The sequence below is a fragment of the Sparus aurata genome, chromosome 8 (assembly GCF_900880675.1).
Source record: "Sparus aurata chromosome 8, fSpaAur1.1, whole genome shotgun sequence".
NCBI lineage: Eukaryota > Metazoa > Chordata > Actinopteri > Spariformes > Sparidae > Sparus > Sparus aurata.
Window position 1 is genome coordinate 31,173,639 of NC_044194.1, and position 13,238 is coordinate 31,186,876.

The 13,238-nt window shown below is 40.5% G+C and overlaps 1 protein-coding gene across 6 annotated transcripts in view; it reads left to right on the forward strand.

Annotated features, from left to right (window-relative positions):
- LOC115586257 (septin-7-like) overlaps positions 1-13,238 on the forward strand; it is a 64,911-nt gene that overhangs the window by 8,600 nt on the left and 43,073 nt on the right. The gene's annotated exons all lie outside the window — the stretch shown is intronic.

Below are 13,238 nucleotides of genomic sequence, written 5' to 3' on the forward strand. Positions count from 1 at the left end.
TACAGAGCTGACAGCTCGTCTTGGCTGGCATCTGTTTCACCAGCTTCTGTAACTCACTGCAGCATTTTTTTAAGTGGTCTTTTTAAAAACATGAGGCCTGTTCCTTAAGTTTACTGTCAATTTTTAAGGCAACTCAACATCAACTCCTATTATTGCAGTTATGAATTTTAAAAATATTAAACAATTATTACTATGTGAGCACGAAAAAAAAACTACAGTTCCTACGAAGAAACTTTTAGTACTTTTATAACATAAATATCCAATAGAGTTAGACAGTGATAGATCTTCCATAAGAATGTAACGGCCACATGACATACTGTTGACAAAGACTGTTCGAAGGCTGGTTTGTTGGGTCTTGCCGTTGTTGCATATGTCAACAGAAACTGAATGAGGTTTTCTTACTTCTGTAGCAGAACCCGGAAGATCCGGTTTCACTTCTGTCGTCTATTGACATATTGAACCATGCCCCGTGTGAATGGGGCCTGTAAATAACAAGTAATGAACAGATATGGATTGTACTGTGGAAGTCCTGCACAGCTGTTCAGCTGTAAGATTATCAAAATTGATCTTCACGTTTTCAGTGCAGATTTTGTGGATGAAGTGAACTGTGCACAGTGCAACTGTAGAATTAATACAAAGTACGCTAATCAAAATGAGTTAGGGATATTGGGATATGAATGCATATGTGCATGGATATGTAATAAAGGTCAAATGAAATGAGTCACATTATTTTATAAAATAAAATATTCACAAAACACAAAATGAACATTCAGATATATCACAGAATAAACTATCCAGAGAAACACTAAAATATCCCAGACTAATTTTGAGTAGTGTGAAATATTGAATTAGGATTCAAAGCTCTTCTACCTTGTAACTCTGCGATTATAGCTGTATTATCTGTTGTCATATTGCTGTATTTGCTGCTGTTTGAGTTTCTTCTAATTGTGAACAAATCCTGCAAAAAGATGAAAACCAATACTTTGTTTGTCTGTCCCTCTCAATTTCCAACTTTCTTACAGCCATTGTGGCTCTCAGTCTGAAGCCCCATAGTGTTGGCTATGACTGCCTAAGCCTCCCTTCTATCTGCAACAACAGGAATTAATAAAGAATAATCTAAGACAGTTAGATCTTGTGTTTCTTGATTTGGCTGTTTTTTTGGCAGGTTTTTAGGTTTTAAGTTGCTCTTAGCCTTGGTTCCAGTTACCATTAAAATATTATAAAAGGTCATAAATCTAACTCGATGTATCTTGTGGTGACCCCAGTCAGTTTTGTGAAAGGAGAACGATATCAACACAAAGAGGCTTCCAACCATTATTATTTCAGCCTGGGGTTTTAGCTTCCTGTTTGGTAAACAGCCTCTGTGGACAAGTAGCAGGAGGGATACAAAGACAGCCGAGTGATGGCCTGGGAGAGAACCAGAGGGATCCACAGTCAACTAGATCCTGTTTCAGGCCCTCTCACATATGGGCCCCTCTGTCTCTCTTCCCAGCTTTCTTGGCTCCCAGCCCTGCATACCCCAGCTGATCCAAATTTCACACATAACGAATGTGAGGGGCGTAACAGTGTGTTCAGCACCCAGACCGCAGCCGACATAGAAAGAAGAGGATCAGGGGGAGGGTTCTTCTCAGCTGGGGTTTGTTGGGCCCAACTCTAAATGCCTCGTGCCTTACAAGCCTAAAAGCTATGATGAGATATATTATATGCTGTGACAGAATATGTTGGTTAATGTCATTTTTTCTGACAATTGATAAAACTGACTTAACCTCTATGTCTGTAACCAGAAAGAGTTGAAGAGTACCAAAGATTTTGAATGAAAATGTATTGTACCGATCAGCAGCAAGAAGTAAGAAGAGCTATCGTTGACAAGCTCCATCTCCAGAGTGATGCCATTTATTTACTCTGAACACAGACAAGTGGGCGACCCACTACTTTCACTCACGGTGTGACAACAACACGCTAACCACGCCCACTATGGATTTTAGCATCCATGGGCTTTCCCCAACACGTTACAATATATTTTTGTTTACAAAACTACTGGAAACAAAATGGCATAGTTTGTACGATGACTTTTATTCCCTGGGTTAAGGCCCAGTCACTCCAGTAGGTGACACAGCAAAATACATCTGTGCAGCCACATGTTAAATGTGGTTTTAGACGCTTGGATAAGCAAAGCTGCTCAGAAAGTTAGAACTGCGTTTTTTTTACGGCAGGGGTGCCCAATACGTTGATCGCGATCGACCGGTAGATTGCAAAGGTGGGTAGGTAGGTAGATCGCGTGACAGTCTAATTTGCTTTTTTAGATAAAGCAGCAAATAATGAATGAATGGATCTCCAAAAAGCAAAATTGAATCTCTGCCACCTGACTGACGTACTGGACGGCCAGTCTGAGATCTCTTCTTCTACGCGTCACTTGTCACAGGTCACGGGTCACCATGCATGCGCAAAAGCGCTAGCTACTGCAAAACCCAAGCGATCTGAGTGACCTAGTTAGAGGCTTCAATTGATATCAACAAAAGAATGGATATAATAAATGAGTGGGCAAGCTGGACCAAGTGAAACACCCGAAACACACCACTTCCACGCAGAATGGGAGGAGGACTTTTTTTCACAGTTTTTTTTTTTTTTTACAAAGTGCATTTGTCTGATTTATCAAACTACCATCGCTATTCCGAAGAAGGGGAATGTTGAGAGGCACTTTCAAACTGTTCATAAAAAGTACGACGCTGACTTCCCTGACAGCTGAGAAAGAGAAAAAGGAGGGAACTAAAATCACAGTTAATCGGACAACAGACGTTTTTCACACAGCGGAATTCACAAGCAAATTTCACCACCGAATCATTGTTACGGGTGAGTCACTCTATCATTTAGCATAAGCAGTCCTTCCAAGATGGAGAGATGATAAAAGAGGCCTTCGTTGAGGCAGCTGCCTCCTTGTTTCAGAATTTAAAAACAAACTAGAAATATTATCATCAATCAAAGCTCCTCAGCTATCAAGAAGTACTTACACAGGGCTGTGAAGTAATGGCAGAGGATTTGACACAGCAGCTTCGGAGAGACATTGCAGACTGCAAGTGTGTCTCACTGCAATTAGACAAGTCTACAGACACCAGCGATACAGCCCAGTTGTGCGTTTTTATTTGGATGGTGTTTACAGATGACTGAAGAAGAGGAGCTATTACCATTACTGCCCATGAAAGAACGCACACAGGGAGAGTTCATTTTTCAGTCACTGAAAATCTCAAAATCAGTTATGCATTGTGTTATATAAAGTATACTCAGTATATGTATAAATAAATAGATGTTTAGTATTTCTTTCATGCAGGTAGATCATTTTGACCTGGTCATTTTAAATGTAGCTTGCTAGCTAAAAAATTATGGGCACCCCTGTTTTACAGTATTTAAAACATTTTAATGTTTTTTTTAATTACTTAAAACATGCTAGTTCTCTTTAGTCTCTATAGGTTTTCAGAAGTCCCTTTTTCTCAGCGCTCGGCCCCATTTCTTCTTCCCAGCAAGTTGCTTTAAAGAGTTAGTGGAGGGGGGAAAGAAGTCCTCCTAGCTAGCAAGCTTGCCTTATGTTTGTTAGCAAGCTCTGAACTGTCTGTTGGGAGAGTCTGTCACCAACAGCACAATAAGATTAGCAAAGATGTTTTTGTACCTTTGAGCCCTGTGTCATAGCTGTCTACAAAATGGTCTTCTTTTTGTGGAATACTTCATGTTCAACAGAGGCGGCGTAACCTGGCAATAGACAAGTTTTCTAATTCAACATATCATCACAGTGTTTCCTCTAGGATTTTTTTCAGCAGTGGGGGCAGGCTCTCCGGGGAGCCATGGCGGCGTAAACAAATGACACTTGACTGCAGATTTTACTTTTTGTAGAATCAGTGGCAAAGTTTGCACCCAGGCTCAGAACAATGAATTTTTCTGGGTTTTTTTATTGAAGAGCTCTAAGGCTCTGTTGTACGAAAATCCTCCAAGAGGTGGCCCGCTGATGCTCAGCAGCATACATGCTGAACACAATTTTTTACCTAACCATCATCATTTGAGTCAGTAAAAGGCTAATGATACCTGACTAGTGTCATCTTCATCAGGTGTCTTTCTCTTCTTTGAGAAATATTTAAACAAGCTCATCTAAAAATGCAGTCAGCAGTTACATCATGGCGTGTATATATTCGCTTAATGCTATCAATTAGTTTACTCACGTTAGCGACACTGGGTTGAGTTGGCACCGGGCCCAATTAATTAAGCTACCGATATGTTACGTAACCTTAGCTGGCCATCAATATTTTGCGAATGCCTATTGAACTTATAAAATCTATTATACGTTTTCTTGAGCTAATAAATCTACCTTTTCTCCGATGAGTCGTTGCCCTATTTTCAAGATGACACTCCTCTGACTCTCCGACCTGGTGCCTGGGTGCTTGACATGATGTCACTTTCAAGGCCGCGCTCTCGCAAGTAATTAACGTCGATGGCACCAGTGAGTTCTGGGGGGGGGGGGGGGGGGAATCTACTCCAAAGAGTAGATACTAAGCAAGATAGTTATCTAGTTTACCTCAGCACTCGCGACACCCGACCCACTGCAGGACTCTGCGGGCCGCCACTCCTAAATGAATGTAGAGGAAACACTGCATCATGTTGTTATTGTTGATTGTAGAATGTAATAGAATATAGAATAACAAAACAATCTGCGTTTATATCGAAAACCTCGCCATCACTATACAGTTTTGCCAGCCACCAGGCACATGGTCACCATTTCGATTATAGTCCAGATGATTGTATAAACTCAGGTTTTGTCCTGTGTTGTTATTTGCGACTCTGTGGAAAACAGAATTGATCCAGTTGTCTTTGCAACAGCAACGTCAAGTGTGTGTCCAGCCAGAGAAGGAGATTAAAAGGTTAATGAGGTCAAACAAATTTGGAGAGCTGTTACTGTTAAGTGTGACGTTGGCAACTTTAGCAATCATGTACAATTCTGTATATAGTTTGTGTGGTGAATTGTTAGGAAATTATCACTGACTTAGAGCAAACTAAGAATAACAACTGCAGAATTAACCAAAAGTAAGGACCATGAAATATGATTATGAACATGATAACAATCCAATGTGGCAGAGAGGTGACAGAGAAAAGAAATAGCAGTGTTAAAATACCAGAGAGACAGAAGCGCTGATTATGTTTTGATTTGAGAAGCAGCACAAGGCAGGCTGTGAAAGTGAAGACTGAAGGCTGGATTCAGCGCTGCTGTACTTGGCATCGTAGTGAAGTGTGAAAGCCTGGCTCGACTCAGAGGCCGGGTATTGTTCCGTTGTAGTTTTGGAACAGACAAATATTGGAGTACGAGATGGCTTGGCTGATACCTGCAGGTAACTCGGTCACATTCCAACAGTACTCGCAGTTTCTGGAGCTGGGACTTTAACCTAAATGTGAAGGGAAGAAAGGGGTTGCTTTCAATGGCTTGAAATAAATCAGCCAGTACTTCCCTTACAACTAGACTGACTGACTGACTGTGCATGTGTGCGTGCACGCAAAGGTCAGACTGGCTGAAATATGAGCACTAATATGTGTCATGTCAGGACATTTCAGATTTACAGATTGTGAGGGCATCCAGCAGTACTTTGAGTGCAGCAGACTGTGTGTTGGTGACTAATCTCACCTATACACTGCTGTCAGACTGAAATTAGGGATATACTTTTTTAGATGCATCAACATTATTATTCAGGGGCAATACGTTTTTAATGGGGATGATTCAGTGTGATTCGATTCATTCTTACACAGTTGTTTACATTTGTTTCATGTAGTTATTTAATTTCTGTTATAAATTAAAATAAGCTGTAGTTATAAAAGTGGCTGTACTTGGTGTTCCCTGGTCTTTAAACAAATAAATCTGATATTCTTCGTAACAGACCAGGGAACCCCAAGTATTATTGTTACTTCACAGGGATCAAATGGAAGAGTAATGTAATTTTGAAAGCACTGTGAGAATGAGCAGCTATGTGCATTATGATTGGTTGCCCTGATTGGTTGCAGCTGTAGTTATAAAAGTGGCTGTACTTGGTGTTCCCTGGTCTTTAAACAAATAAATCTGATATTCTTCGTAACAGACCAGGGAACCCCAAGTATTATTGTTACTTCACAGGGATCAAATGGAAGAGTAATGTAATTTTGAAAGCACTGTGAGAATGAGCAGCTATGTGCATTATGATTGGTTGCCCTGTCACTATTGTCCACATCAGTTTTCTCTTCTACTCACAGGTTGTTGCCAACCATGATTGTGATTGCGACTTTTGCAATAGAGACAGACAACAAGAGGCTAGCTGCATGATCAAACATTTTTAACATTATGAGTATAAACTAAGCTGCATGTCGAAGTATCCTTGAGCAAGATACTGAACCCCAAAATTGCTTCTGATGTGCAGTTGGCACCTCTGCCATCAGTAAGGGCCCTGCGATGAGCTGGCAACTCGTCCAGGGTGTACCCTGCCTTTGCCCAGAGAGATAACTGGGATTGGCTCCAGTAACCCCCACGTCCCCTTGAAAAAAGGGGGGATATAGCGGTTACATCCCTGCGACCCTCACGGATAAGCGGCAGATAATGAGATGAGATGAGTAGAAACTATCTCACACAGCCATACCCATTGACAGTTGGGTAGTTACATTACGATTACCTTAGACTTGTCGCGTTGTAGTTGCCTTTTAGCTGTGTCTAAAAAATCACTGCGTTATTGCACATTTTGTTTTTGTTTATCCCCCCTAAACATGGATCCAATAGTAACAGAGGTGATGCGCTAACACATAGTAACGAAAGAGTGTCACTGTGAACTCCATCATCTGATTCATAGTAGATTTATATCGATGTAATCAGATCTTTATCATCATTAGTTATCAAGGAGAACAGTTACTGATTTTTGGAACCAATATGCATTTACAGTAAATCTGAAAATGTTTGCATCAGTATTGGTTAAGTAAAAGTATTCAGTTGTTCCACCATCGGAATTAAAAAATACCTTACCTGCAGTTCTGTTATGTCTATAATAACTAACAGTAATATCCTGCACCTCTCTTCCGTCCCAAAAAAACAGCCAGAGACAGTTTCAGGAGAAACTTCAGTAATGTTGGTACAGTTGACTTGTTGACACTGAGTGTAGGACTGGCCCTGGTAAAATTAAAGCATTTCATTGTTTTGAGCTGGCTTGATAATAGACCAGTTAATGAACTTGTTTACGTTTGCTACCACAGCCAAATGAGCTCTAAGCAACTTGACATTAACGTATGATGTTATTGGCTAACATTACATACAGCATGGAAAAACTAAAAAAAAAAAAAATTGTTCTGAAAAGTTAATTTGTAAATATCAAAAAAATTGGCAAAGATGACCAGCGAAAGGATAAATTATAGTTGCAACGTTATGTCAAGTTAGCATACTAACCAGCTAGCAGTGAAAACACCAACCCTCCCCCTGTCCTCTGAGCTCCCAGCCCAGGCAGTCAGCTAAGAGGGCTGTGGTTAACGGGGCTAACTAGCTAACAGCAGCTACTGTTAGTAGCAGTTAACAGTCACTCTGGTATTATATGCCGATAATATGAATCGGACAGGTGGCTAACTCTCATGCATTACACCTTTAATTATTATTTCTCAGGTCTAATTCTTTGCAAAACAACAGTTCACCTGACACATACAAGTCCTTCGGGAACTGCTCGGCTCTGTACTGATGGGTTAATGTCGAGTTTCTCAGTTTTTTCGCTGACGAAGACAGAGCTTGGCAGCCGCTTCACTATGCTTACATTGTTTTGACGGGGGAGCTCAGGCTGTGGAGGAGGCTTGTTGTGCCACCCAGATTTGCTTCCCTCCGTGCAGTTTTCCCCAGACATACGTTGCTCTTCCACACGAAAACAGCATTTCAGCGAAATTATGTCAAATTCTGCGATTTTCCGCGTTAAAAAATAGATTCCGTTTTAATCGGCCAATTCCGCGATTCCGTCTGCGATTCCGTGATCGCGGAAATCATAGGGCCCTACTTCAGTGGAGAGGATTGTGATCATTCCTCAGGCTCAAAATATGGGCATAAGTATTTGGAATGGAATAATCAAAAATAGAAGTCTGGTTGTTAAAGCAACACTGACATTTGGGGAAATATCATTCAAAAGTTGCTAGATTTGGCGCCTAGTCAGGTGCGATGCTTTGATGGGCCTTGAAGTTCTGGCTGCTAGCTTGTTTAAACGTTTGCATTGGGCTCTGTTCAAGCAGCACTCAAACATTGTTCAGTTGGTGCTCAGTTTGGTTTTAAAAAAGTAATAACTGTGACATTGTCAGTAGCTTCCATGTCACTACAGGAATCTTGCCAGCTGCCTGATTGATACCCTTGAGAATGAAGCGAAACATCTCACTCCATCATCAGCTCAGGAAAAAATGATTTTTCTGATTTGGAATGTTAACACTTTTAAGTAAGTTTAGTGTTTTCAGGATGTAGTCTTATAAGACTTATGATCTGTGGCTTTCTACTGTTTACCGTTTTCCAGTGTGTTCGTGATGACATGATGTAGTGGTGTCATTTTAGGTTTTATATACAAAATCTAACCTTAGCTATCATGTCCATGATGAGCTCTCATCAGGCAGCAGCTCTCATTGTTCTGCTGTCAGCTGGTCCCTCCCTGAGATGGAATGCCACCAGAAACTGCTCTTCTGGTGTTTTTTTCTTCTTTAGCTTCTCTTTTCTTCCTCCCCTCTGTCCCAACCAGAGAGTTGGACTGTGGAATCTTTTCCCTCTCAATCCACCTCTCTCTGAGGGGGAAAAAGCTGCTTCCTGCCCCTTTGTCCAACTGGCAGATTGAATAGGAACTCCTGGAAAGATTAGCAAGATCCAGCGCCAGTGCAGAGAGCTGAACAGAGCAGAGAGACAGTTTAGAGCTGAGGGGAGCTGGGAGGAGAGAGGAAGCGATGCTTGCTTCATGCTGCTTCTGATGTGTAACAAGGCTGGTACTTAACAGCCCCGCTGCCTTCGCTTTTCGAGAGCAACTCAGGAGGAGAGCACATCAGAGGGGTTTCTCTGAGTGTGAAGCTTCCAGTTGCATGTGGGACATTGCATTAGTTATTTTAAGGTTGTACTAGCTTTTAACGACCGTGCCCATTCATTCACTGATTCACCGAATTTCCCTAAGATAAAGTTTATGTCAGGGGGTTTAATCCTCTGATACAATATTTGGATCAAGGTATGATGGCAGCCTATTGCTGGGAATATAAAAAAAGTCCCTTTTTTTGATACAGATCAGAAATGCCAGAATAAATATTGTTCACTTATTTATTTATTTTTTTTTTTTTTAATCAAATGTATACTGATTAAGATTAGTTCACACATTTTTGTTTATTTTGCAAAGTTTTTGTATGGCTTCTTGTGAATAGACAACGTTGTACATTTAAAAACTTTGACTCTCATCTTACATATTAAGCTTATCAGCATTTCTAAATGCAAGTTACTCAAAGATATTTTAATATTGGTAGCAGAACTCTGGTATCACTCACTTGTCAAAAAAAATTCAAACATAACCCACTATTACAACAGCAGCAGCAGCTACTTAGACTCTCAGTAAATGAGTTTGGTCTGTGAGGTCTTAGAACTGCTCATTTCTGAAAACCGCTCCAAAAACTGATTTAAAGGGGAGAAAAGCAGCATACACATTTGAGAAGCTGGATCATGTTTTAATCCACACTGGCTGGCTTTTCAGGTGGCAACGTCGGTCTGTCGGTCTGTTGGTCCACCACTTTGGTTTCACACTGAAAAATCTCAACAAACCGTTGGAAGGATTAGCCTGACATTTTATATAAACTTCCATTGTCCTGAGAGGATGAAGTCTATTGACTGTGGTGATCCACTCATGATGAAATGTAATAACATTAATTTAGTGCCACTGTGAGCCCACACTTTTAATATGTCCAGTACTTTGGTTAATGATCAAATTCATGCTAATGACTGACATTCCCATCAGCCTCAGCTGTCTGTGTGGCCTGTTAGAAGTTAGCTCAATGCACCTCTGTATGTATGCGAATGCTGCTTCACTTAGCTTTTAATGTGACTGTAGACACTAATGGCGTATTCACATAATCATAACAAAAACCTTCTCCATTTTGGTTGATGAAGGTCATCCAGGCCATGGTTATACTAAGTTGCCTACGATATAGCACTTAAAGGGATAATTCGTGTTTTTTGAAGTGGGGTCTTATAAAGTACATATCTATAGTCGGTCTGTTCCCTACCGTAATTACCGATCAGCGCAGCCTCAGTTTAGAGAAGTAGAGATCCGCTCCAGCCCAGACGCTCAGCTTTGTACTGCAGTGAACGGGGTCCAGATGCAAAGTTAATTTTAAACACCTAAAACAAGACTCACCTAAAAAAATCTATATCAGCTCAAGTGTACGTTATATAGAGAAAATTCACACCACTTTACCTCGCCTTCAGACCCCCTTTCTTTTTGCACTACATTTTCTCAACCGTAGAACCTCCGTATCCCTACACATTAGCGCAACAGGTGATCTGCGAGCGGCGAAATACAGTGCGAGGCCCAGTTGCTGGACGAGAGGTTTATTCACGCAACTCTGTTTACGTTCGATCAAAACGGAACTTAACAATTTCAGACACAGACCGTAGAACCTCTGTATCCCTACGCATTAGAGCAACTGCGTAGGGGTACTGAGGATCTCCAGTTGAGAAAATGTAGTGCCAAAAGAAAGGGCGGTCTGACGGCGATGTAAAGCGATGTGAATTTTCTCTTTATAACGTACACTTGAACTGTTATAGATTTGTTTATGTGAGCCTTGTTTTAGGTGCTTAAAATTCGCTTTGCATCTGGGCACCGTTCACTGCAGTACAAAGCTGAGCGTCTGGGCTGGACCGGCTCTCTACTTCTCCAAACTGAGGCTGCGCTGATCGGTGATTACGGTAGGGAACAGATTGACTATAAATATGTACTTTATATGACCCCACTTCAAAAAACACGAACTATCCCTTTAATATCGTTTTCCATCTCATCTGTTGTGTTGTGGTTTGTTTAAACTATTCTGTGTGAATGTGGTGTAGGTGGACCAGAAGTTCAGATTTCAGATTGACTACTGCTTGACTTGAACTAAAAGATAGATAAAAAAAAAAATTAAAAAAGTTTTATGTGTTTTTAGATTTTAGAGTTCTAAATATTGCACCAACCAGCACAGAACATGCAGCACAACACCCTTGCTTTTTCTGCTGTGATGTAAATACACCTTTAGTCTTGACAATTTACAATGAATACCACATACCACCAGGCTTCAAACCAGTGTCTTTCCTCAGAGAGGAAAGGAGCAGTAAATACAGTACAATTCCAATTCAGAGATCAACGATTCGATTCTAAACCGATTATCGATGCATCTTGATGCAACAATTTTTTTGTGTACATTTCCATGCATGATTTAAAAAAATTATAATAATAATTAAATCTGAGTTTGCTACACAGAGTTTAATAATTACCTCCTACTTTTGGTCATTGATAATAAAAAAAATAAACAGATACATTTTTCGTCTGTGTCATTAAAGAAAAAGCTATTCTCAGTCAAAGATAAGAATAAGACTTCTCTTATCACAAAATCCTCCTGTTATGGGTAATAGGCAGCATATCAACAACAAGTCGCGACTGAATACGGATGCAAATCCTTGGCAATCAAAGCTGCAAAGAGTTTGTAATTCGCTTTGCTCTTTCTGAGTTGGGTGGAAAATTTGATATTGCTTGCTCGATGGTCCTCTGGTTGGAAGCAACTACAACCAACTGTTTTTCTTCCTCTTCTGGGTGGAAATGTTTAATGTGGTTTCTCATGTTTGTCGTGTTTCCAAAATATTTCAGTGTAGTTTGACACAACTTGCATATGGTGTGGCTCTTGTCCAGGTCCGTTTTCTCTTTAACTTTAAAGAAGCCAAAATGCTTCCACACGCTTGCTGTTAAAGCGAAACTCTCGCCAAAAAGCAACCGAGGCTTTATTTGGGATTGAATATGAGTCAAACCTTCGTGTGAAAGCATAATTACGACGAAAGAGGCACTTTTAAGATTTACCGTAGTTTCGGTTTTGGGCACGTTAATTTTGACGGGAGTGCATGGGGCAAGACATGCTAGCATCAAAATCGCTATTTTTAGAACACTAAAAAGGCTCGACACAACATGAAACTTTGCTCGTAGCATCACTAGGGTCTCTACTCATGAACAAGAGCATTGAGAACATTGTTTGTGTACACAGAGTTTATGAAAAAGAAGGTTTTTGAACTACTCACGTTAGCTGCTGCACCTCCTGCGCCTTGCCGTCATGGCAGGCAAAAAGTGTCGATCCCCGAGTGCGACCTGACAGGCACGCTTGAGGAGCGGTTCACCATTACTCTCCTGCCTGTCAGGTCGCACTCGGGGATCAACACTTTTTGTCTGGCATGACGGCGACGCGCAGCAGCTAACGTGAGTAGTTCAAAAACCTTCTTTTTCATAAACTCTGTGTACACAAACAATGTTCTCAATGCTCTTGTTCATGGGTAGAGACCCTAGTGATGCTACGAGCAAAGTTTCATGTTGTGTCGAGCCTTCTTAGTGTTCTAAAAATAGCGATTTTGATGCTAGCATGTCTTGCCCCATGCACTCCCGTTCAAAATTGACGGGCCCAAAACCGAAACTACGGTAAATCTTAAAAGTGCCTCTTTCGTCATAATTATGCTTTCACACGAAGGTTTGACTCATATTCAATCCCAAATAAATCCTCGGTTGCTTTTTGGCGAGAGTTTCGCTTTAAAGCAGAGGCTGCCATTTGAATGTTGCGCTCAGCCATCTCACGTTTTTTTTGTTTATGTGCGCGCCATCGACTGTCAAGGCGCTGCACTTCCGCAATTACGAGTTCTGCCTCTTGCGTTCCGTCAACATTACGTTGTCAATTAACATTTAGAAAATCGATTTTTGACTTTTGTAAATCGATTAAGAATCATCCACGTCAGCATCATGATGCATCTAAGAACTGATTATTTCTCCCACCCCTAATAGTTTGATTTAGTTTTTTCGTATTGCTTCTATTTTTTATGTATTTATAGAAATTGTATATAAGGTAGCATAAATGGTCTAAAACTTGCATTTTATTATGCAACCTTTCATTTTACAATATAAATAAATGAATCTTGTATTTTGAAATGGCTTCCAAAATATTTAATTAAAAAAATTTAATCTACTAAGTCATATGTTACCATCCAT